Raw genomic sequence first — 27,169 nt, 5'->3', positions numbered from 1 at the left:
ACTGATCTACACATTCAATGCTATCCCAATAAAAATCAACACAGCACAGCTGAAACTTTAAAAAGTATTTCTGCTCTTTCCCATGCTTCTTTGACTTTATCATGAGCACGTGTCCAGCCTGGATTATGAGGCATGTGGAGCAGGCCAAGATAGCCCTGTTAGTCCAGTTAAGATCCAAGACACATGAGAGAGCCTAGATAAGGTACTTAAAGCTGCCTAGGACACCTGCAACTGATGGAGAAGCATGAGTGGGCCTCACTGAGATCAAATGAACATGTGGCTAACACCACTGATTGATGAGCAAAAATAAATAATTATTGTTTCATGCCAGTAAGGTTTCTGTGGTGATTTGTTATGCAGCAGTAGCTACCTGATAACGTACTTCATTGTTATTGTGAGAATTAAGTAAGAAATGTGTGTGAATGGGGTTTGTAAAATTTGAAATAATATAAAAATATGAATTAAAAGATCCTTAACATCAGTGGGTTATTAGGGAGGAGGACAAAGAATAGTCATAAAATGTAGGTTTTAGTCATTTCTAGCATCAAGCATCAATTTTTGTTGCTGTTGTTCGAAATCATACATATTTATTGTGGTGACCTATCTACTTGTCCAAATGGCTTACTAGCTCTCATTATTTACAAATTATTGTAAAAAGAATTACTAAAGAAAAAATCCAATTCTTAAAAACTAGGTATAGAAGTAGATCACCAGACCGTGTTCACTTAAATGATTTAAGTACAGAAAAATTTCATTACCAAGCAGTCAAGATTTTTACCTTGGTAAGTTATTCATAAGTTGGCTTGATCAAAGCCAAGATTAAGAAATATCTGAGAGGAAAATAATGCATTTGATATTATTTAACATTTATTAATGAAACACTTTTACCCTGTTGAATTAAAAAAAAAATCAGGTGTTGCAAAAATAACTTAAAATCATCCTCTATTCCTGAGAAGATTATGCTCCAAAGTTAATTTTTAAAAAGAGGACCTTTGTGGTAGTGGACTTGGCCCAGTGGTTAGGGCGTCCGTCTACCACATGGGAGGTCTGTGGTTCAAACCCTGGGCCTCCTTGACCGGTGTGGAGCTGGCCCATGTGCAGAGCTAATGCATGCAAGGAGTGCTGTGCCTCGCAGGGGTGTCCCTGCGCAGGGGAGTCCCACATTCAAGGAGTGCACCCCGTAGGGAGAGTTGCCCAGTGCAAAAGAAAGTGCAGCCTGCCCAGGAATGGCGCTGCACACACAGAGAGCTGACACAACGAGATGATGCAGCAAAAAGAAACACAGATTCCCATGCCACTGACAATAACAGAAGCGGACAAAGGAAGAAGCAGCAAATAGACACAGAGAACAGACAGCCCGTGGAGGGGAGAGAAATAAATAAATCTTGAAAAAAAAAAAAAAGAGGACCTTTGGAATTTGGAGCCCATTTTTTCAATATAAATAATGATGTGTTCTGAAGGTAACCTACAAAAGACCACAAGAGTGTTCAACAGCAATGATTTAACAAATATTTATTGGGAAACTTACATGGGCTTGACTCTGTTTTAGGGAACAAAAATGTAGCAGTGAGCAAAACAGACAAATATCTCTGTCTTCATGGAGCTTCCTTTCTATTAGGGAAGACAAAAATAAGCAAGATACTTAAGTAAATATACAGTGTATTCTCTGGCAATAAGTGCTATGGAGAGAAACAAATCAGGGAAGAGGGTATATGGCATTTGTCAATGGGATTGCAATTTTAACTAGGTAGTTTCTCTATGATGGCTGAAGAAATGGGCCAGGAGCTATGAACACAGATAAAGAGCAGTGCTATGTGACTGCTGAAGACTTTTTTTTTAGTGGGTTAACATCCCTTGTCTTTCTCTATTCTTTCTCCATAAGTCCATTTGGAGTGTTTGACATGAAAGATAGAGAAGAGGTGGGAATCAATGAGGAGGGAGAATGGAATGTATAAGATTGTTGAGGGTGAAGTGGAAGAAGATGAGATGAAGATGAAGGCAGCGGCTACCACTCCCCCTTACTGCTGTGGCTATTCACATCGAGTACCTGAAAGGGAATGATGCTTAGAGTTTTCTATCTTATAATGTACTTTTCCTTTATTTAAACTTTTTATTGTGAAATAATTTCAAAGTTACACGACTTGCAGAAGTAATACAAAACTCATACAGAGAATTCCAACATAACCTCCCAAAGTATACAGATCCAGCAATTTTAACATTTTACCTTACTTGTTCTATCTCCATTCATCTGTTGATGGAGACTTGGGTTGCTTCAACCTTTTGGCCATATTGAATAATGATGCTATGAACATTAGTGTAGAAATATCTGTTTGACCGCTGCTTTCCATTCTTTGCAGTATATACCTAGAAATGTGATTGCCAGATTATATGATAGTTCTCTATTTAACTTTTTGAGGAAACCACCAAACTGTGGTTCAGAGGCTGTACAATTTTACATTCCCACCAATATACTAAAGTTCCTATTTCTCTGCATCCTCACAAGCACTTATCTTCATTATTATTATTTTTTAATAATAGCCATTCGAGTGAGTGTAGGGTGGTATTTCATTGTGCTTTTTTTTTTTAAAGATTTATTTATTTTATTTGTTTCTCTCCCCTTCCCCCCACCCCAGTTGTCTGTTCTCTGTGTCCATTTGCTGTGTGTTCTTTTTGTCCATTTCTGTTGTTGTCAGTGGCAGGGGAATCTGTGTCTCTTTTAGTTGCATCATCTTGTTGTGTTAGCTCTCTGTGTGGGTGGCACCATTCTTAGGCAGGCTGCACTTTCTTTCACACTGGGTGGCTCTCCTTATGGGGTGCACTCCTTGTGTGTGGGGCTCCCCTACGCTGGGGCACCCCTGCGTGGCACGGCACTCCTTGCGCGCATCAGCCCTGTGCATGGGCCAGCTCCACATGGGTCAAGGAGGCCCGGGGTTTGAACCGTGGACCTCCCATGTGGTAGGTGGACGCCCTATCCACTGGGCCAAGTCCGCTTCCTTCATTGTGGTTTTGATTTGCATTTCCCCAATGCCTAATGATGTTGAGCATCTTTTCATGTGGTTATTGGTCATTTGCATATCTTCTTTGGAGAAATGTCTATTCAAGTCCTTTGCCCATTTTTAAATTGGGTTTGTGGCAGTTTGAAATTATTTTATGAATCCCCAAAAGAGAAAGATTATATTTGTAAACTAATCTCTTCCTCTGGGAATGATACCCTTTGATTGCTTCAAATTCAGCTGAGGGGACTTTGATTAGATTACCCCTTGAGATCACTTTAGGGCTTTGTTTGGACTGTGTCAACAAGGTGTGACTCACCTTGCTGGCTGGGTCTGATATAAATGGAAACACAGAGAGATACTCAGACAGGCAGATGAAAAGGGAGCCAGCATATTTGTGAGAGAGAGGACTGTAGGAAAACAGAAGACTCCAAGAAGCTCAAACAGGCTGGGCCCACAGAGCAGCTCAAGAGGAGACAGTGAGTCCAGAGAGGAAGTCTGAGACCTTGACAGAGATCAGCAACCTTCTTGCTTTGCCACATGCCTGGACAACAGAATCAACAATAGCTGACTTTGGTGAGAAAGCACCTCTTAAGGTGCTCTGATTTGGACTTTTCATGGCCTTGGAGCTGTAAGCTTTTACCCCCCAAAAATCTCCATTATGGAAATCAACAGATATCCAGTATTTTGTATTGGCAGCCTTTTGGCAAATTAACAGAGGCTGTTTGTCTTTCTGTTGTTGAATTACAGGAGATCTTTATGTATTTAGTGTACTTTTATATCTCATTGTCTTTTCCCCCTTCTGAAGCATATATTAGTCAAAGGAGGGAAATACATGTTTACTGGGGAGAAAATAAAGAGGATTATTAGAACTTTAAATGTCTCAGGGATATTTCACCTATGAAGCAACAGATAACTTCATGGTGCGTGCCTGTTGTCTATTTTCTTTTTCTGTGTAACAAATGACACCAAAAGAAAGTATCTTAAAACAACTATTTATTTTGCTCATTATTTTGTAGGTCAAGAATTAAGCTCAACTGGGACCAGAAGATCCACTCCAAGGTGGCTCACTCACATGACGAGCAGTCAGTGTTGACCATGGGCTGGGGGCTCACCAAGGACTGTCAGTCTGGTGCTTCAGTTCTTCTCTGTGTGGGCATCTCCATGGAATTGCTGGGGCTTCCACACAACATGGTGGCTGGGTTTCATTAGGGAGTTTTCCAAAGACAGGAAGTGGACACTGTCCGTTTTATGAGTCCTGGATCCAGAAACAGGCACAGTGTCTTTACTGCAGTATTTATTAGTTAAATCAATCACAAAGCATACACAAAATTAAAGGGAGGGGATGTCAACTCCACCTGTCCATGGTTGAAATAAAATGTTGAATGAAAAAATAGATGTCCATCACTTTGATTAGATTATCAAGACTTTTGAATTTTAAGACTCTGTTTTGCTTACTATATCTAACACATTGCCTAAGGTTGTCCTTGTTAGAGTTAATTTATTGAAATTGGACAATGATTGTATATTGACCAATTTGGGGGTGAAGTGTGAAAGATGTTTCTCAAACGTTAAGAGAGAATAAATTATATAGAACCTTTCCTATGTTGATTGTTTTACGCTAGGCAGTCCATGCTCCTTCCTCAAAGCTATTTTCTTTTCATTGCAGACATGCTTGACTGACCAACTGGACATGAGCTGTAAAGTCAGAGGGGGAGAAATTGCTTTAGTAGATTCAAAGAATGTTTCCCCATTGTGAGCTGCAGGATCTGAAAGCAGTTGCTTGTTGGAGGTCCCTGAACAAATCTGATAGTCCATAAAGACAAGACAGGCTTAAGGTCAAGCTACAGGGTAGAACTCTCAGAAGAGTTTAAAAAAGTGAGTCATGCAGTACCGATTTTAACTCAATGTTGTGCTTAGGTATGGAAAAAACCATTCATCATTATTTCACTGGTAAAACTTTACTCACTGCTCTGCTGGAGTACAACCTTATGCAGTCTACGGAAAACCTACTTTTGAATTTTGTTTGTGTTGGTTAATGCTGTTCGGAGAAGGATACTCAGTTTCTCAGAATTTTTTTTCTTTCTTTTTTTTAGAACAAGTGTTGGTAAAAGTGTCTAAAAGCAAAATGTGACTGATAGCTCATAGTTTCCTAGAGATGGAGCTCAGTATTCCCTGTATAGTATAGAAATTCTTCCGTTAATCCAGAGGGTAAGGAAGAATTTTGTGTGGAATGGTTCTTACATCTTTGATCAGGAAATGAAGTGTCTCTAGGAACTAAAGGCATGTTTTGTATTTGCTTAAAAGTTTTTCTAATTAGATCAGAAATTGAGTGGATGAAAAAGGAAGCTGGAAATGAATCATTTTTTATGAACTTGTTTTTCACCATCCAGGTGAATTTAAGAATGGACATGACCAAGTTGATTTATGTCAGAAGTCTGGCAAGAATAGTGTAATTGTGTGGCTTGTGACAGTATTTTTGGGATGGCTACAGTTAGAAGTCTTGGAAACTTAATCTTAGAGTAAAATTTACAAAGGAATAGGGAGGAGAAGGGTGAACACCTAACTTTAACCTTGCCTGCCTGCTGGTTATGGAGTATTTAAGCTCCCAACTCCTGCTTTGTGACACTGTAGTTGGGCTTCTGCAAATTATGCTTCCCCTTTGCTCCTAGTGCTCCTGTGTGTCACCATTAATGTAGAAACTAGAAAGAAATTGGGAGGAGGAAAAAGGCTCTGATGCTGTCAGTATCACCCTAGTAATAATGGTGCTTCCCCCTGATAGCAGCAACTGGTTCCAGGTTCCATTTCCTTTTTACGTTTTCTGCATCAGCTTCATTCTATCCCCTCAGAGCACCAGCACTAGCCAGCTGGTCTGAGCCACAGATCTGCAGGGATCCTCCTCTGAGCTCCTAAGATGCCAGTATCAGCAAACAGCACTCCCTTCTCAGATGTCTATGCCCATTTTTCAGCCCCTTTCTGGTAAGCTTCTAAGATCTGAGGACCCTTGGGGTGGTAGCTGCTTTTTGTCATTACCATTTCTGTGACACTTCACTGTTCACTTTTTGCCTTTTTAGGCTTTATATCCTATTAACCAACTATTTATATTAAATTTGTTAAAATTGCTGGCGAGTTTGGTCATGACTGATACAACTATTTTACAGGGGTGTGTATGGTAGGCCTCAGTGCTGCTCTGATTTTGCCCAAGAGGTGAGAGACTGAACATATTCTAACTATTCCACATTGAGATACAATAATGACATTAATACAAAAGTCTTGTCATAGTGCAGTTGAAAATCAGCTAAGCATGCTAAAGGAGGAACATGTTAAAGTTTGTGGAGGGGTCATTATTTAACTTGATATGAACTTCTAAGCCCCACCAAGTTGACAAGCGCCAGCATTTTTTTCCCATCAAATTCTCTTTATAATTAATTTACTCCATTTCATCCCCAATTTCAGTTGGTTCTCTTTTTCTTATTCAAGGTGTGAGTGAAGTTTAGTGGAGGAGAGGAGCAGAGACCAACATGAATTTAAGAAGACATGAGATGGGATATCTAGGACATGGATTAGGGACACCTAACCCATGGAGTGTGTATCAGGGAATCTTTCCTATAGGAGGTATATTTGAGCTGAATCTTGAAGGATGAACTGGAGTTAACAAGATGAACAGGGAGGAAGAGACAGTTTGCTATAGAAGTTGTACCCAGCTATCTGGGTAAAAAGAGAAAACCTGTAACATTTTGGCAAGCTACTATTTAGCAGATGAGAAGGATAAAATAAAAGACTTTCCCACCATATCTGTTTTCCAGGCCTGCAAATATTGCTTGGGACTGGATATTGCCCTGTACACAGAGTATTCTTAAGTAGGCACAAGGATGTATAGGATGTTAGTTGACTTTCATCAAAGTACATCATTTATATTATTTTGTTCATTGCTTACTTTGGGTAGATATATTTTATTTTCCCAAATAAACTTAAGTATGGCTAGCATTAAATACAATTTTGTATATATCCTGCCACCTTAAACAGTGACACACAAACGACTTAATAGATGCACATAGAATGAATACATGAAAAAAAAGGGAATATTTAAAATACTATTTTATATCATGAAAAGGTCCAGAGAGGCTAGTATTCTATCTTGGAGAAGAGCACGGATTTTTTTTTTCCCTGTATGGTATTGGTATCAAAAGGTAAGAACTGTATTACCTCATCCCACAATCTCAAGATTTCCTTATAATATTTTTATTTATTTTAAAATTTTATTGAACTATATCATTCATATATGAACATGCATAAACAATAAGTGTATAGTAAAGATTGTGAACTTACAAAATAAACATAATATCATACAGAGGTCTCATATATCACCCCTCCACCAATTTTGCATTGTTATGAAACATTTGTTACAAACTATGCAAGAACATCATCAAAATATTACCACCAACTATAGTCTTTATCTTATATTTGGTATATTTTTCCCCAAATCCACACCATTTTTAAAAAAATATATTTTTGTTATAGATGTTGTGACCTTGCAAAACAATCATACAGATGTGTAGATTTCCCATACAGCATCACACCATGGTGGAATATTTGTTACAGGTTATGAGATAATATCATCAGACATTATCACCAATCATGGTTCATAGCATACATTTGGCAAACTTTTTCCATACGCTTCCATTATCAGCATGGTATATCTTTGGCATTGATGCAAGAATATTATTGTACTGCTGTTAACCACGGTCTATAGGTCACACCAATTATAGTTTTCCCATGCTTCTCCATATTTCCATCACCCTGCAATAGTGATGTATTGTGTGAGCTCTAGCTCACAGAAGGACTCTCTTGCATTTTTATCCTCAACCCCAATCCTCATCCACCTGTGTTCACCATGTTATTCAGTTCCTAGATTATTTTTTAGCTTTCTTTCTATGATATTTACTTCCCCAGACTATCGTTTTCAGCCACAATCCCATTTATAAATCAGTTGTTTCTTACTATAATGGGTTACCACCAACTCTATAAATTTCCACACTTTTACAGTCAAGTTAATTAAAATATCTACATACATTAAGCATCAGTAGTTCTTCCCAACCCTCCTTTTACCTCCTAATAACCTATACTCTAGGTTTTAATTCCATGTGTTTATTATTCATATTAATGAGACCATGCAATATTTGTCCTTTTGTGTCTGGCTTACTTTGCTTAGTGTAAAGTCTTCAAGATTCATCCATGTTATCACATGTGCCCAATTTCATTCCTTCTTACTGCAGCATAATATTTCATCATATGTATATACCACATTTTGTTATCCATTCATTGGTGGATGGACACTTATGTTGTTTCTATCTTTTGGCAATTGTGAATTAAGCAGCTATGAACATTGATGTGCAGATGTCTGTTCGTGTCATAGTTTTTAGTTCTTCTGGATATATTCCTAGTAGAGGAATTGCTGGATCATATGGCAGTTATATATTTAGCTTCTTGAGGTACAGCCAAACTGTCTTTCATAGAAGCTGCACCATTTTACACTCCCGCCAACAGTGAAGGAGTGTTCCTATTTCTTCACATCCTCTCTAGCACTTTTTGTTGTCTGTTTTTTAAATAATGGCCATTCTATGTGGTGTTAGATGATATCTCATTGTTGTTTTAATTTGCATTTCTCAAATAGCTAGTGATATGGAACATTTTTTCATGTGCCTTTTTGGCCATTTGTATTTCCTCTTAGGAGAAATGTCTATTTAAATCTTTTGCCCATTTTAAAATTGGATTGATTGCTCTTTTATTGTTGAGGTGTATGATATCTTTATATAGAATGGAAATCAAACCCTTATTGGATATGTGGTTTCCAAATATTTTCTCACATTGACTGGGCAGTCTTTTCACCTTTTTGAATCACAAAAGTGTTTAAGTTTGAGGAGGTCCCATTTATTCATGTTTTCTTTTGTTGCTTGTGCTTTTAGTGTAAGATTTGAGAATCCACCACCTATCACCAGGTCTTGAAGATGTTTCCCTACATTTTCTTCTAGGAACTTTATTGTACTTCCTTTTATATTTAGGTCTTTGATCCATTTTGAGTTAATTTTTGTATAAGGTGTGAGATAGAGGTCTTCTTTCTTTCCTTTGGCTATGGGTATCCAGTCCTCTGAACATCATTTGTTGAATAAACCGTTCTGCCCAAACTGGTGGGCTTGATAGGCTTGTCATAAATCACTTGGCCATGGATGTGAGGGACTGTTTCTGAACCATCAGTTCAGTTCCATTGGTCTATTTGTCAAACTTTATGCCAATACCATGCTGTTTTGACAACTGCATCTAGGTAATATGATTTAAAGTCTGGAAGTGAGAGTCCTCCAACTTCGCTTTTCCTTTTTAAGATGTTTCTGACAATTCAGGACCTCTTACCCTTCCAGATAAGTTTGATAATTGTGTTTTCCGTTTGCTTAAAAGTGCTGGTGGAATTTTTATTGGGATTGCATTGAATCTGTATATCAGTTTGGGTAGAATTGACATCTTAATGATATTTAGTCTTCCAATCCATGAACATGGAATATTCTTCCAATTATTTAGGTCTTTTTTGATTCCTTTTAGCAATGCATTATAATTTCAGAATACAAGTGCTTTGTATCTTGGTTAAGTTTATTCCTAAATAGTTTATTCTTTTAGTTGCAATTATAAATGGACTTTTTTCCTTTACTTCCTCCTCAGATTGTGTATTATTAGTGTATAGAAACTGATTTTTGTGTATTGATCTTGTATCCTCACACTCTACTGAAATCATTTATTAGCTCTAGCAGCTTTGTTGTAGATTTTTCAGGACTTTCTAGATATACGATCATATCATCTGCAAATAGTGAAAGTTTTAATTCTTCCTTTCCAATTTGGATGCCTTTTATTTCTTTCTCTTGCCTGATTGCTCTAGCTAGAACCTCTAGCACTATATTGAGCAACTGTGGTAACAGTGGGCATCCTTATCTTGTCCCTGATCTCAATGGGAAAGTTTTCAGTCTTTCACCATTGAGTACAATGTTAGCTGTGGGTTTTTCATATATGGCCTTTATCATGTTGAGAAAGTTTCTTTCAAGTCCTATTTTTCATAGTATTTTTATCAAGAAAGGATGCTGCATTTTGTCAAATGCCTTTTCTGCATTAATTGATAAGGTCATGTGATTTTTCTTCTTTGATTTATTAATTTGGTGTATTATGCTGATTGATTTTCATGTGTTGAATCAGCCTTGCATGCCTGGTATAAAACCCATTTAATCATGATGGATAATTCTTTTAATGTGTTGTTGGATTCTATTAGCAAGCATTTTATTGAGGATTTTTGCATCTACATTCATTTGGGAAATGGGCCTGTAATTTTCTTTTTTTGTAATATCTTTATCTGCTTTGGTATTAGGGTGATATTGGCTTCATAGAATGAGTTTGGTAGTGTTCCTTCTTGTTCAATTTTTTGGAAAAGCTTGAGTGCTGTGATCAACTCACATTAGGTTGACTCAAAGGGAAGGCAACACAGAACTTACAAAATAAAGGGACAGAGAGAAAGAAACAAGAGAGGAGATAAAGCTGGGACCAAGGGACTCACAGCCCTGGAGCTGAGAGCCTTGACTCTGGTTTCACCCTCATATTTATTGGAAACTATCAATTAGCTGTTTGCTATTAGAACTGCAACATCATCTACAATAATAGGGAACAACTGCAACATCTACAATAAGGCAACATCTACAATAGAACAGGTGAAACTCTTTCCCACACTTGAGTAAGATTGGTATTAAATCTTCTTTGAAGGCTTGGTGGAAATCACCTGTGAAAAGATCTGGTATTGGGCTTTTCATTTTGGGGATCTGTTTGATGACTGTTTCAATCTCTTTACTTATGATTGGTTTGTCGAGGTCTTCTTTTTCTTCTAGCATCAATGTAGGTTGTTTGCACATTCCTAGGAATTTTTCCATTTCATCTACATTGTCTAGTGCTGGAGCATAAAGTTGTTCATAGTATCCTCTTATGATCTCTCTTATTTCTGTGGGGTCAGTAGTAATGTTCCCCTTTTCATTTTTTATTTCATTTATTTGCATCTTCTCTCTTTTTTTTTCTTAGTCTAGCTAAGGGTTTGTCAATTTTGTTAATCTTTTCAATGAACCAACTTTTGGTTTCATTAATTCTCCCTATTGTTGTTTTGTTCTCAATTTCATTTATTTCTCTTTGCTCTGATCTTTGTTATTTCATTCCTTCTACTTGTTTTGGGATTAGTTTGCTGTTCTTTTTCTAGTTCCTCCAGCTGTGTAGTTAGGTCATTGGTTTTAGCTCTTTATTCTTTTTTAATATAAGCATTGAGGGCTATCAATTTTCCTCTCAACGCTGCCTTCACAGCATTCCATAGGTTCTGATATGTTGTATTCTTTTTGTCATTCATCTCAAGATACTTACTGATTTCTCTTGAAATTTCTTCTTTGACCCACTGATTATTTAAGAGCATGTTGTTTAATCTCCATATGTGAATTTTCCCTCTTTTTGCCACTTGTTGATTTCCAACTTTATTCCATTATGATCAGAGAAAGTGCTTTGTATAATTTTGATTTTGTTGAATTTATAGAGATCTGCTTTGTGACCTAACATATGGTCTATCCTGGAGAAAGATCCATGAGCACCTGACAAAAATGTATATCCTGTTATTTTGGGGTGCAATGTTTTATATATGTCTATTAGTTTTAGTCCATTTATCATATTATTCAAGCTCTCTGTTTCTTTATTTGATCTTCTGCCCAGATGTTCTGTCCAATGCTGAGAGTGGTGTATTGAAGTCTCCAACTATTATTGTAGAGATGTCATTTGTCCCTTCAATTTTGCCAGTGTTTGCCTCATGTATCTTGGGGCATCCTGGTTAGGTGCATATATATTTATGATTGTTATTTCTTCCTTGTGAATCATCCCCTTTATTAATAAGTAATGTCCTTCTTTGGTTTGCTTTTAAAGTCTATATCATCTGATAAAATTATAGCTACCCCCAGTTTTTTTTGGTTACTATGTGCATGGGATATCTTTGCCCAACCTTTCCCTTTCAATTTATTGATATCCTTCAGGCTAAGGTGAGTCTCTTGCAGACAACATATAGATGGCTTATATTTTCTTATCCATTCTGCCAGTCTGTGTCTTTTGATTGGGGAGTTTAATCCATTAACATTCTATGTGATTACTGTAAAGGCAGTTCTTATTTCATCCATTTTGATCTTTGTGTTTTATCTGTCTTTTTATTTTTGACACTTTTTATTACTGTTACTGATATAGTTGTCATTTCTAAACTCTCTTCCAGGGCTTTCTTGCCTGTCTTTTCTGTTCAGGCTGGTACACAGCCTTTAGTATTTCCTGCAAAGCTGGTCTTTTGTTATAAAATCTCTCCGTTTCTGTTTATCTGTGAATATTCTAATCTCACCCTTATGTTTAAAAGATGATCTTGCTGGGTATAAAATTCTTGACTGGCACTTTTTCTCCTGCAGCATCTTAAATATGTCATACCACTGCCTTCTTACCTCTATGGTTTCTGGTGAGAAATCAGCACTTAATCTTATTGGGTATCCCTTGTATGTTATGCACTGCTTTTTTCTTGCTGCTCTCAGAATTCTCTCTGTCTTTGGCATTTGGCACTCTGATTAGTATGTGTCTCAGAGTTGGTGTATTTGGATTTATTTGGATGGGAGTACAATGTGCTTCTTGGACATGGATTTCTATGTCCTTCAGTAGGGCTGGGAAATTTTCCACCATCATTTCTTCAACTATTCTTTCTTTCCCCTTTCCCCTTTCTTCTCTTTCTGGGACACCCATGAGATATATATTTGTATGTCTCTTGCTGTCACGTAATTCCTTGACACCCTGTCCAACATTTTTCCATCATTTTCTTCATTTGTATGTTTGCTTTCAGAGGCCATGTCTTTGCGCTCACTGATCCTTTCTTTGGCTTCCTCAAATCTGCTGTTATATGCCTCCAGTATATTTTTTATTTCATTTCTTGCACCTTTCATTTCCATAAGGCCTACTTTTTTTATATGTATGTTTTCAAGTTCTTCTTTGTGTTCATCCAGTGTCTTATTAATATCCTTAATCTCTTTAGTCATCTCTTTGAATTTATTAAGAGATTTGTTTGAACATCTAAGATTAGTTGTCTCAACTCTTATCTTGTTCCTTTAACTGTAGGCTTATCTTGTTCCTTTAACTGGGGCCATCCTTCCTGTTTCTTGGTGTGGATTGTAATTTTTTTTGTTGGTGTTTCCATACCTGGCTTGTATTTATTCTAGGTGCAGTTTCTCCCTTTAGTTTAGGGATTTTTTGTCTTTTCTCCCTTGCTGGTTGTGTAGTAGGAGCCAAGGATGTAGTCGGTGCTGTAAGCTGTGGAGGCTGAAGCTGCCCACATTGCTCCAGGAACTGATGATACTCCTCACACCTTTCTCCTCTGTCAGAGGTAGGGACAGAGGTGCAGCCATGTATTTTAGTACAAGTTGGGCACAACAAGACTGTCTGTAGTCTCCTGGAGACATTGATGAAGTTTCACACCTCTTCTTTCCCTACCTCAGGCAGGGATGGAGCTATATATCTGGCCAGCAATCTATGCTTTGTGGGTCCAGGGTGACCAAAGTTGCTCAAGTAAACTGATGTAGCACCAGATCCTCTCCCTGCTGGGGGTGGGAATGGACTCTCTGAAGTGCCCAACAACTTAATCTCTGTGGGCCAAATATGCCTGCAGTTGCCCTGAGAGACTGAATACTGTCCCTTCTGTCCTTTAGGTGGTGGGAACAGAAGCACCAATGCTCAGCAGTTCAGTTCTGTAGGCCAAAAGTATTTGCCATTGCCTAGAGAGGGTGAGGAAGTACCAGCCTGTTCCTATCCTATTGGGTGGTGGGAGTGGTTCTATGGGCACTTAACAGTTAAGTCCCTTTAGGCTGAGAATACCTGCCATTGCCTGGAGAGCCTGAGGAAACACCAACCCCCTTCTATTCTCTTAAGGTGTGGGGTTGGATCTACAGGCACCCAACAGTTCAGTCCATGTTGGCTAAAAGTACCCACTGTTGTCCAGAGAGGCTGTGGAGACACCAGACCACTCCTATCCAATTGGGGATGGGGGTGGATTCATAGTCATCCAATAGTCCAGTCCATGAAGGCTGAAGGTTTTCCATTGCCCAAAAAGGCTGTGGAAACACTAGCTCCCTTCTTTCCTATTGGGGGGTGAGTGTGGGTCCACAAGTACCCACCAGTCCAGGTGTGTGGACTAAAAGCACCTGCTTTTACCCAGACCGTGGGAAAACACAATCCATCTCTTGTCCTATTGGGGATGGAGGTGGACCCACAGGTGCCCAACCATTAGGCTTGTGCAGGCCAAAACTGCCTGAAGTTGCCCTGAGAGTTGAGGGAACACCAGCCCCCTCCTAGCCTCTGGGGGGACAGAGGTGGAGATGGGCTCAAAGGCACTAAAACTCCTGCCATTGCCTGGAGAGGCTGAGGATACCCAGCTCTTCTCCTATTCTCTTGGGGTACAGTGATGGAGCCCCTGGTGTCCAACTATTCAGCCTCTGCCAGCAGAGAGCACTTGCAGTTGCCTAAAGAGCCTGGTGCACATCCTGCCAGCTACCTCTGCTGGAGGTGGGGCTGGAGCCTAGGCTAGGGATGCATCAGATCTTGGTGGAAAGAAACCAGTCCCTCACTTCACTGGATTTCAGTCAGCCAGGTTTCCTCTCATGCTGGGGTGTGGAGTCAAAATGGCAGCTACTGGACTCTTTCCTTCTTGGACAGGCTCAGACCCTAGCTGTCTCTAGGATTATATTTTAGTCAGCCAAGTCCACTAATCAGTAGCTGAGGTTGGTGGACAACTTATCTCTTCCTCCACCACTTACGGGAAATGGAACTTTCAACTCCAGCCACGGAATAGCTCCTGAGGGGGGTTGTGCCACTAGAGTAGGATGGGCACCAGTCTCTGCAGCATGGCTTGCAGCTTCTCAGAGAGGTGGTGCTTGTCCCACCAGCTTCCTCCTTGCCAGAGGTGGGACTGGGTTCTAGGCTAGACCTACAGTCCAGCGAGGGTGGAAAGAAGCCGGTCCTTACAAGCACTGTGATTTTCAGTCAGCCCCACTTCCCCTCGTGCTTGGGGTGGAGTCAAAATGGTGGCCACTGGTCAGGCTCAAAGTTTAGTTGTTCCTAGGATTCTACTTCAGCCTGCCGAATCCTCCAATCAATAGCTGAAATCAGTGCCACATAGTGTCTTCCTCCCCTGTTTTTTTTGAGGGAAATGGAGCTTCCAACTCCAACCATGGAATAGTTCCCAAGGCAGCTTGCATATCATGGGCACTGACCTCTGCAGTGTGAAGGGCTCTACCCATGAGTCCTCTGTACAGATGGGCAGTTTCCTCCTTCCACACCCTCAAGGATATTGCAGGATACTCCTCTGGTCTCCTGGGTCCTCCAAATAGGTGCTTTAGGTAGCTTTGGGTGAATAAAAACTGCCCTGAATCATGTGCTGTCTCCAGGAGCTCCTTACTCTGCCACCATCTTGGCTTCCCCTTCCCTATAATATTTTAAGGCAATGTTAGTATAGATTCGATTAATGTTGGATCAGGAATGATTTTCCATATACCACTAGAAAGTGTTTTTTGTGTTTTTTTCCCTTTGTTATAGGGAAGCTTGATTTGCAGTGAGATGATTTAGTTAACATTTGTCATTTTGGGAGTGTTCTGCTTCCAAGCCTACATCTTAGTTGTACCATCATCTTAATTGGGTGACTCCCCGCCACCACTACTTGAAGATAGTGGCAACTTCCAATGGTGAAAGCTAAAGGAGACAAGCTCTGTTTTCATCCTTCCATTCCTGTAGAACCAGGTGCTAAATGTATGGCACATCTTGGCCAACCAAGTGTTCTCTAGCAGGACTCTGAATCTTGAGCAAGTGACAACACAATACGGTGACTTTGAGCATGGGGTGACCGTTCTGGTTATATTCTGCAGAGCTCTTCAGAGCTCACTTGGTATATGGCAAGTTTTCCAGACTTGGCCTTCCTGTTGTCCATTATCATTCCAATAAAATCTCTCTTTGCTTCAGATTACCTGTGTCATTTCCTATTGTTTTCAACCAAATACCCTGATGATTTAGATGGTATTGTTAAAGCTGTAGGAAACAATAACCCTTTTACTCTCATTCAAACCTGGCTGTAAACATTTCTTTAAAGGAAAAACCTATGCTTTATATGGACTTTTGACTTGTGAAAAGATAATTTCTGCCTTAATTTCAACTGTCTGTGACAAGTTTCCTACTAGATATAAAGTTTTTTATGTTTTAATTTTTTTAATTAGAAACAATTGTAGGTTTATAGAAAATCATGCATAAAATACAGAGTTCCCATATAACACCCCAAAGGTTTCTGAGAGGTATTGTAGTGTCTTCAAGTGGCACACACATTTTTGGATGGGAAATTCAGGGCTTCCCTAGTGAATGGGATGAGCTGTCCAGATGGTACCCTGATAGCCACTAAGCAGAGTTCTTTAACGATAATGATTAACAGCTAATTACATTTAATGCCTTGAAAGGAGTCCAGTTGCATTCGCCTGATCAGAAATCCATCCCTGGGTAGATCCAGAGGAGAGAAAAACCTCCAGCATTGCCATCTGTGTGCTCTTTTTTTTTCTTCTGTTCTTGCCACTGTAGACGGTTTAGCAAAGTCTATGGCTTCTTTTGGAAAGCATATTCTGCTCCTGAAAGCTGCTTAAATAGTGGGCCTTGCTGAATTAAAAAGAGAATAATTGGCTTTTATCCCATCAAAGGCAAGAATCAAGTTGGATGAAAATCCTCTGCTTGGATGGAGAGGACAAGAGAGCAACAAGCTTAAAAATCCTGAACCTGGGCATTTGTGGTGGTTTTAGGAGTCAGGACATACAAACTATGCCAAAATGAAGCTGGAGCAAAATACTTCAGCTGGTGAATTCAAAGAAACATGTTTCTTTATAAATACAATTATAAATACAACTTCTCTTCACATGGCATGTGCATCGATGTAATAAATTAGCGTTATAATTAATATAAAAGGTACTCAACTTATAGATCATTTGCTTAGAATTCATAGTTCTCATGAAAACAGCATGGAATTTATTTTTAAATGTATGTTATTTACTTTTCTATTCAAGTGATATCCTCACCTTTATGCCATGTATAACTAATGCCAAGTACTACCCTATTGAGAGACAATTGGACATCACGTTCCATCCCCTATCTATTTCTTGGTGCCACTGTTTACAGAGACCAAAATCTACATAGTTGAGTTAGGCATCAGGTGGCCAATGGGTGTAATAAATTGACCCACAGCCATTCTCCTCTGGAAATGGCCTCAAAACACAGTGGAAGGTCCCACAAAGTGCAAGAGACCATGTCTGTGTTGTGCAATCCCACAGTTTTGGCCAGAAAAATGACCAAAGTTAGGCCAATTTGATTTTCTTCCCTGGAAATGTGAAACATGGAAGAAGACAGTGAGACTGCAAGTTTTGAGACAGAGTCACATTAATGACAACATTCTAGAAGAAATGTTCTTATATATTTTTATGATCATTTGAAGCTATGATGTTTTCTCTAGCTTTATAAAAAGTATGCTTCTGTAGATTCTGATATCTGATACATGATGCATTTCTTATACTTTTGTGGATATTCTACAATTCCAATTTGGATTGAGTGATATATTTTTTTAATCCAGGTGTTTATAGGTTAGCACTCACTTTGTGTTTATGCTACATGTTCATTAGGGTTTTTTGGGAGACCAAGCTCATTGTTTGGATCATCAAGCCTCATTTATAATGCACCAGTCAGGGTCCAATAAGGAGTCAGAAATCATACTAGTTATTTTAACAGAATGACATTTGTCATTCCGGGTGACTGGATGACATTTTTAGCCCAGGTAGATTTTTGAGCCCTTTCAGGTGTCATTTCTAGATATAATTTTTCTTTTCCCACATTGGAGCCATGTTTTTGCCTGTGAAAGGACTATGTATGTAGATTTGGCCAGGATACTTGGGGCACTGACATAAATTCTCTTGCTCCATTTTTAATTTTCACTTGTTCATGTGCCACTTATTGAACTTTACTTGTGCTGGAGAGGTAAGAAGGTAAAATCACAGAGATTTGAGCTTGATCATCATGAACAAATAAGAAAGGCCTTTCAGTCTTCTTTGGATCTAAATCTCTCAGAATCATTTAGAGAAGACAGGTTCTTCACAAAGTCCATACTCGTTCACTAGAGTGTGAGACAGAGGTATAGCTGGTAATAATTTGTTCCTGTCCAGGCTTACTTCCTCGATGTCTAGATTCTCCTGGGCAATTTGCTGGCTAAAAGGAAAATTAGCCACCTATCTAGTAACAAATATGGATTGGCATCTGTTTTAGTTTCCCCCGTGCTAAAACAAATATCATAGAATGGATTGGCTTAAACAATGGGAATGTATTGGTTCACAGTTTTGAAGCTAGAAGAATTCCCAAAATGGAGGTTTCAGCAAATTGATGCTTTTCCCCCAAAGACTAGTGTTCTGGTGCTACTGGTCTTGCTTGGGTCTTTGGCTTTTCTGTCACGTGGCAATGCATATGGCAACATCCTCTCTTTGCTCTTCCGGATTCTGTTGCCTTCCAGGTTCTGCTCCATCACGTGGCTTTCTCCTCATAAAACCTCAAGTAATAGGATTAAGGCCCAGTCACTTTTGGTTGAGCTATACTTTAACTAAAAATAACATCTTCAAAAGGTTCTTCTATTTACCATGGGTTCACACCCACAGAATGGATTAAGATTAAGAACACATGTTTTTTTTTTTTTCTGAGGTACATAATTCAATCTTCCACAGATCTCATGTAAATACTTCTTATAATTTTATTCTATTTTTGTACATTAAAAAAAGAAGTTACATATGACAATAGGAAACAGTGTTAAAATTATTATTTTATTTTCTGTTGCCCTGGTGTGGGTTTATCTTATTGCACTCTTGTGAAAAAGTATATAATCATAATTTTTGTCCATTTTTATGTACGCTTTTTGCCCTCTTTGCATTACCAAATGCAATTGCATACTTATACACATTTGACTAAGATAAAATACTCGTCAAATAAATGTAACATTAATAATGATATAAATAATGCTCTTCTTCTCAAGTGCTTTGCTAGATGCTAATTCACTTGGGTCTCATAACAGTCCCATGAAACAACCTGGGCAAATACTATCTTCAATTTCACACCTGAGGACCTTGAGAGTTAGAGGTATTAAATGAGTTGCTTGAGGTCAAATTTCCTTTTATTTTATTTTTTTAATTCTTCATTTTTTTGTGAGGTCTGAGATCTCCATAATTCCCACTTAACAACTTCTCTTTTCTTGTTTGGGTGGACACTAAGAAACTATCTGGATAGACAATTATATTTCTGCAACAGCAGAGCAGAGTTAGACCTACTGAATTAGCCTTTAGGAAAGCTAATGAGGAATTAAACTGCCTGAGAGACTTGACTTGAGATGAGAGACTTCTCCAGGTCTTTTATATATTATAAACACTATAAACAGCAGGCAGGGAACAGAACTTGCCTTTGTACATTGTGAGGTACAGTGGAAGGATTAATAAGCAGGAAAGAATGAATTGCCTACCGGGTACATTTAACATTTAAGAGCTTCCAGTAATTGCCACACCTCTGTCCATGCTTATCCAACAGGAGACAGAAAGAAAACAGAGAAAATCACTCACTGCCTTTGGCTCAGAGCTTCACTATTTTCACTCTTGAATGCCATTGTTTCAAAGTCTCTAAGCTGTTGGATTCTGTACATACCTTGATCTTCAAGATTCTGTTGATCTCCCCAGCCTTGCCTAAAACCATGTACTTAAACTTTTCTGGCTCTTTGCTGACCTCAGGTTCTTATTTCAACATTCCAATTTGTAGAACTTGGAGTCTTGACCCATTGTCTCCTCTGTCCTCAGGTTCATGTCTGATGGTTTAAACCTGGTTGGAATTCAAAACTTCCATTTGCTTCTGTCAGATAAGTGCTTGGGCATGATGCTTTATGCTTTAATTTGGTTACTCTACAGTTTTCCTAATGATTCTTTATTGTTCTCTCCTAGAGGTCTCTACATTAGTTACCTGAAAATGGGCATGAAATAAATGTTATAGATTTCCAAGTGATTGTAGCCATGGGGGAATTTTATTGCATTTCTGAGGAAGAAACACATACGATGTCTGCCATTTAGAGGAGCATATTTGGTGTGAACTAAATTTGGAAAATGCACCTATTGTCGAGATTCTGAGTGAATTTTCAAATCATTTTCATCCTCCATCCAATAGCTGTAGGAAGGAGCAGATCCCAGAGAACTGGGGTGGGAAAGGCAAAAAGACAAAGCAGTGCTTCAGTCTGACTGGATAGCAACAACAGCAGTACATTTCCCACATCTGTTTGTGCTTTTGATTTGGAACAAGAGATCTTGATAAACTAGAGTCTAGATCCCCATCTGTATTAGTTAGCCAAAGGGGTGCTGATGCAAAATACCAGAAATTGGTTGGTTTTTATAAAGGGTACTTATTTGAGGTAGGAGCTTACAGATACCAGGCCATAAAACATAAATTACTTCCCTCACCCAAATCTATCTTTACATGTTGGAGCAAGATGGCTGCTGATGTCTGCCAGGGTTCAGGTTTCCTGGGTTCCTCCCTTCCTCAGGCTTCTCTCTGGGTTCTGGGTTCCTCTCTTCCCAGGGCTTGCCTCTTCCTGGGCTCAGGGTTCCTCTCTTCCTGGGGTTTGAACTCCAACATCAAAACTCCAACATCAAAAACCCTCAACTCAGTCCTTTGCCATGCCTTTTATCAACGCCCTAATGATGTGGCCCAATCAAAGCCCTAATCATAACTTAATCACGCCCAGGTACAGACCAGTTTACAAACATAATCCAATATCTATTTTTGGAATTCATAACCATATCAAACTGCTACACCGTCTAAAGTATTTAATGGGAGCACAGACTGGAAGTCTCAATTTTTAACATATTATCCAAATTATTCTGAGGCAGCTGGCCAAAAATCATTGCTCCAAGCATCTAGGAGTAACAATTATACAGGTCATAATTGAGAGGAAAAACAACCTTAAAAATGCAGTTGATAAAGCCTCTATATTTAACAAAGTCTGACAAAAGAACTGTTGATAAGATTGCTCTTATCAATTGGATGCTAATTATAATAATGGCAATATTTTAAGTGCGTGATTTGAAGGTTTTAGGGAAGGAGATAGCTTTTTGGCATTCCAGATACTGCTGAGGATATTAGGTGTGCTTGAGAGAATCTGAGGACCAAAATGAGAGTAGCCTGGAGGCCAGTGGTTGTTTCAACCTCAAGACTCAAGAAGAAATTACATTTTCCCAGGTTCTCTAGTCTGAGAGGCAGAAAAAACAAGAACAAAGTCATATACATGAATTGAGAGCCACTTTACTGCTTCTAACTTCACTGGGCTGGTATTTTCCTTTGGCTCCACATTGCAGATAACTTTAAATAGGGAGACATGTGTCTTTGAGATTTTATCCCTGATCATTTTAGTACATTGAATATTGGCTGCTTGACTAAATTTCCTTTTAAGATGCATTAATATTTACCTAAAAAATACAACACCAGTAGGATTCTAGACTTGACAATGAATCAGGTAGAGAAAATAAAATATTATACCTTTTTTTCTCTGTGGAGGAAATGTCAGGAACAGGACAGTTTCTTCCATGAGGCTTGCTAGAACCTTAGCATGGTGGGTTACTGGCTAAGGAAAGGAGGCTGACCTGGGCTAGGGAACTTGACCTGGTTCTAGAACTGGCCCAGCATAGGGAGAGTTAGATAACTTAAGTGCAATATCCAAAATGATATGGTGAACTCACACCTGATTTAGGGTGGACATGTATTTATATTTTTGGGACTAATTATCAGTGATATACAGGGTATACTGAAACTTCTGTATGATACTGAAATGGCAGATGATGACATTATGCATTTGTCAAAATACATAGAACTATACAACACAAAGAGTGGATTATTGTAAGATATGGACTTGGGTTTATTACAATGTGTCAATATTAGTTCAATTGTAGTGAATGTGCCAGACTAATGCAAGATGTTAATAGTATGGAAACCACATGCAGAAGGCAGGGTGTCAAGAGTGTGGAGATATATGAGAACTCTTTGTTTTTTGCAATTTTCTCATAAACCTAAAACTTCTCTAAAAATTGTCTATTATGAAAAAATTGAATTGAAATTTTTCCTCCATCTTTAGAATTTCCTTTTATTATATAAGCGATGCAAAACATAATTAAGCAAGTTTTCCATCCTTAGAATTTCACTTTTTAAAAGTATCAGTCAATTGATGGGGACTCTCAATTTTATAGGGAAAATTGCCCAGCCTTGTTTGGAACATGGAGATTGTACTAAAATGAGTTAGGCTAATGTTGCAGTTTCATGACTGAATTTACTCATCATTCAGCAGCCATTATTTGGGCACCTGCTTTATTTTTGGCAATGAACTATATGTTAAAAATCTAATAAAGAACTATATATCACTGCCCCCTTTCTGTTGTGCTCAAAAGTGACAGAAAATAATGTAGGATGTCCAGAGTTCCATGAAAATTGCAGTGAAGTGTTTTAGAAGTGAAGGTCCAAAATTATCACTTTGGTCTGATAAAAGAAAAAAAAATCATAAAAGAGCCCAAGTGAAGGTGAGACTTGAAAGGTAGTTAGAGCATTTTTAAAAATAAAGTTCTTTTTATATAAAATAAATATGTGCTCAAAATAAATTACCTCTAAAGTGTAAAAAGGAAAAAATAATTTCTCACCACTTTCCAATTACTAATGATAGCATTTAAATTCATTTACTGTCATCTTTTTCCTATATTTTATACACTTTATATGCACTTCACCAGTTTGCATTTTCCACAAGTCTTAAAAACTTCTAGGATGTAAAGATTCCATAAAATATGTTCCATAATTGAAATCATTCCCCATCCAGGCAATTTGATCCCTTTAAAATAATATGGATAGACTAATCAAAAGTGGAATTATATTTTTAATGCTTTGAGTACATAGTGCCAAAGGGCTCTTACATAGCTTTATCTTTATAAAATAATTGCTAGGGAATGTGCTTCACCATATACTTGGCATTATTTTTTTATAATTTTAAAAACTTACTGATTTATAGCTTAAAATAGCACATCGTTATTTTAAGTTGAATTTCTTTGGTTGAATATATACCCATGTAATTTCCAATTAGTTGAGTTTTTTAGAAGAAATATGTTTTTAGATGTTTCACAAATGTACCTATTGTCATCTGTGTTATTAATGAATTTATATTATTCTTTCTATATTGGATATTAACCTTGTAAAGTATTTTTGTGCTGTGTCTGTCTTAAATATTTTTCAAAATTTATTTGCCTTTTGGTTTTTTGAACATTGAGACAGTTGGATATTTGATATTCTTAAATCTGTCCATTTATTTTTCATGATCACTTTGAGTTTAGAAATCCTCTTAGACAGAAGAATTTTACAGTATTGGATATATTACTTTTCAAGAGACAAATGGGAGTAAAGACTGTGAACTGAGACAGAGCCCAGTTTTGTAGAATAAATATTTGTGAAAATCAGTATCGATGACTGTGTTTGAGAAGGTAGTTGGGGCTTGAGTGTTACGAGTAATGACTTCCAGCTGAAAGGTGGATTTTTTCATATGAGAATTAGGGAGCCAATTGAAGATTTTGAACAGAGGAGTGATGTGATGAATATGACTTTTTAGATAGATTAGTTTTTTGCTTGGTACTGAATCAATTGGAGACCGGAATGAATAAAGAAGATGCTTTAGTTTCTTATTCTTGCTGTCACAAATTACAACAAACTAAGTAGCTTAAAACAGCATAAACTTATTATCTTACTTTTCTGGAGTGAAATTAAGGTGCCAGCAGGACCATGGTCCCTCTGGTGACTCCAGAGGAGTATCCATTTCTTTGCTTTTCCCAACTTTTAGAGGTCAGCAGCATTCCTTGGCTTGTGGCTCCATTCCTCTACAAAGCAAGCAGTGTAGCATCCTCAAATCTGCATCTGACTCTGACCCTCCTAGATCCCTCTTATAAGCATCCTTGCTATTACATTGGACTCAGCTGGATAATACAGCGAACTCTCCCCATCTCAAGATCCTTAATCACAGCTGAAAAGTTCCTTTTGTCATGCAAGATAACATATTCACAGGTTCCAGCTATTAGGACATGGGCATCTTGGGTGGCTATTATTCTGCTGACTGCACAAAGATAAGACAAAAATTCGGACACAAATTAACGAACACTTGAACTATAGTGGTGGCTATGGGACTGACACCACTCTGTACCTCCCTCTGTAGCTAATCAGTCACACACATCTTTTGTCTATTACTTTGCACTACCCCTTGCAGCTATCTATTTCTTACTTTTCATTCCCACTGAATCATTCTTAAATTTGCCATTTTTGTCCTTTTGCTAAAACTGTTCATTTCATCTGAAATTTATTTCCTGTACACCATTGTTATCCAAATTTTGCTATTCATTGTTAAATAATATTCTATCTTGTGATCAAACTGAGAGGAACCATATTTAGGCTTTCTTTCCTGTTCTGAAACTTTTTAAAAAATTGTTTCGTCATTTTTTAGAATGTTGGGCTTTACCATAACCATAGCAGGTGATCAGAATGACTTTATTCATTGCAAAACACACAGGCTATTCATCCAAGTGGCCAATTTTATCTTTAAAAAAGTTAAAAGCTCAACTAAATATATTTCCAAATCATGTAGTTATTCAGAATTTAAGTTGAATCATGTTTGATTGCGCTCTCTCCCTTCATTCCTTTCTCACCAATGAACTTTTTCCATTAAAAGGAAAGCACAACCAGAGCAAAACTATTGTGCCTTCTATTTATCTTGGATTTCCATCTTGGTAACTATTTAAAGAAAAATAATAAAAAAATCTAGATTTGTTTTATCAGGTTCAGAGTATATGGGGAGTTTAGAGTCTTTCTTTTACCTTGTATGTCTTCTGTTAACATTTGTTATGCCTTATTCTGAAATTGAGTCTCAAACTAGAATGCCTTTGAGGTCAGATGCTTCTATAGATGTTCCTTTGACTCAAATAATTCAACATTTGTAATACATTTTATTTCAATATGCATTTAGATTCCTAATAATAGCCCATAAGAAGAAATGTGATTTTTATATTGGATTTTGTTGATGTGCTCAAGTGACTGCTAGTTGTTTATTTTTTTCCTTTAAATCATAGCCATATGGTAAATTTTCTATTTTATTATGGTTCTCTTTTATTGATGGCCATGCAGTGGGTGTTTCTTGGAATGGCCGAATTTTATTAAAATATTTCTGGAAGAAAATTAAAAAAAAAAAAAGAAAAAGAAAAGCATAGAATCTGAAATCTCATTTTTAAAGAAAGGAAAACTGGAAATTTAGAGGGAAGGCATGAAGAGACCACCGAATTATTAGATGGCAGTATAAATACTTGAAACTGAGACTCTGAACCATTTTTATAACAAAGAGCTTGATATGACACCACATTGCCTGAAGTCTAAGTCACCAAAATATAAATTCTCATATATCTATCAAGGAACTGCTTCTTTCAAATTTTTGTGAAGAGAAGGGAGTTTATAATTTCTATTTCTTACTTTTCAATCACTTGTATGGGTATTTTGTAAATGTAAGGTGTAGACTATAATAATATGGAGAGGAATCAAGATTAAACCTGTCAATTATTTTCTAGTGAGTCGAAGTTTCTCCTGGGTAAGAATGTGCCCCAGGATGGGGCTGTTGAAAGCAGTAATTTGACACCGTTTTCCCTGCCACCCATCACTTATGATTGCCCCACATAAAGTGACAAACTCAATATTTGCCACTGAAATAGGAAGACATTTATTAGATTTTTCGGAACAGACATTTCAGTCTGACCAGATCCTATCTACCTCCAATGGGTCATGGGTACATGGGGTAGTTTGGTATGTCCCTTTGAGTGCAGCCATATGAAGGATCAGAAGATGAGTGCTTGCTTGTTGGAGGACAAGCTGCCTTTAAAAATTCCTAGTCTGAGGTTGGGATAGGGTCAGACCTGGAGCCAAAAAATGTGTAAGGAGGGATTGATAAAGTCAGCTATTGGGTGTAAACTAGTGGATGGGAAAGTCTAGGGGTGGTTGCCTACTCTTTTTTATTTATTTATTTATTTTTATTTATTTCTCTCACTTTCCCACCCCCCTGTTGTCTGCTCTCTGTGTCCATTCGCTGTGTGTTCTTCTGTGTCTGCTTGCACTGCACTGTTGGTGGCACTGGGAACCTGTGTCTCTTTTTGATGGGTCATCTTGCTGCATCAGCTCTCCATATGTGTGGCACCATTCCTGGATGGGCTGAGCTTTTTTCATGTGGGGTGGCTCTCCTTGCAGGGTGCACTCCTTGCGGGGGTGCCTCTGTGTGGCACAGCACTCCTTGCATGCGGTAGCTCTGTGCGTGGGCCAGCTCACCACATGGGTCAGGAGGCCCTAGGTCTCGAACCCTGGACCTTCCTATATGGTAGGCGGCCGCCCTACCAGTGAGCCATGTCTGCTTCCCTTGTGTACTCTGAAGAAGCAAAAAAGACAACATATAACTTAAAATGATGTGCATAATAGAACATCTATAATTCTTTCTTGGCTAAAATCTTCCAGGACATCCATCCGGCATAGAAGGATAATCAACGGATGAGTAAGTTACTTAGAAATAGGTTACAGTGAACATCTCTCTACCTTTATCTCTTTTTACAAAGCTCTTAGTCTGGAATATGGACAGTTCCCCAATGATTGGGTTTAGAGAAGAGAGCAGAATATAGATGCTGTAACAGACATTGACAGTTTCTTTTTTGTGGGTGTTAAAGCCTGAATCATGGCTCTTAAATTACTATAGCACGTACACTCTTCACAGAAAAGACAGATCTCACACTGTGTCACTTACTGTGAATGTTCCAACAACATAGAGCTCAAAAGTACAGAGAGAATCAACCGGAAACAATGAGGGTCTTAGAGGTATTTTTGGGAAAGCTTTTAAGATGGGAGCTGTCTAAAACTTTGCTTATAAGGAATTTTCACATAGGCTTCTTTCATATCCCTTAAAACACCAGTTTATC

General features: G+C 38.1%; 1 long non-coding RNA gene across 1 annotated transcript; it reads right to left on the bottom strand.

The window, feature by feature from the left end:
- Nucleotides 1–3,972: 3,972 nt before the first annotated feature.
- Nucleotides 3,973–19,891, bottom strand: LOC131279636 (uncharacterized). The gene is made up of 2 exons (XR_009187033.1): nucleotides 19,815–19,891; nucleotides 3,973–4,251 (listed from the first exon to the last, which is right to left on the bottom strand). It is a non-coding gene; the product is annotated as an uncharacterized lncRNA (long non-coding RNA).
- Between the last annotated feature and the right edge of the window lie 7,278 nt (nucleotides 19,892–27,169).

Source organism: Dasypus novemcinctus, chromosome 8, assembly GCF_030445035.2.
Source record: "Dasypus novemcinctus isolate mDasNov1 chromosome 8, mDasNov1.1.hap2, whole genome shotgun sequence".
NCBI lineage: Eukaryota > Metazoa > Chordata > Mammalia > Cingulata > Dasypodidae > Dasypus > Dasypus novemcinctus.
Note: the sequence above shows the minus strand (reverse complement) of the source record. Positions and strands in the feature narration are given on the sequence as shown.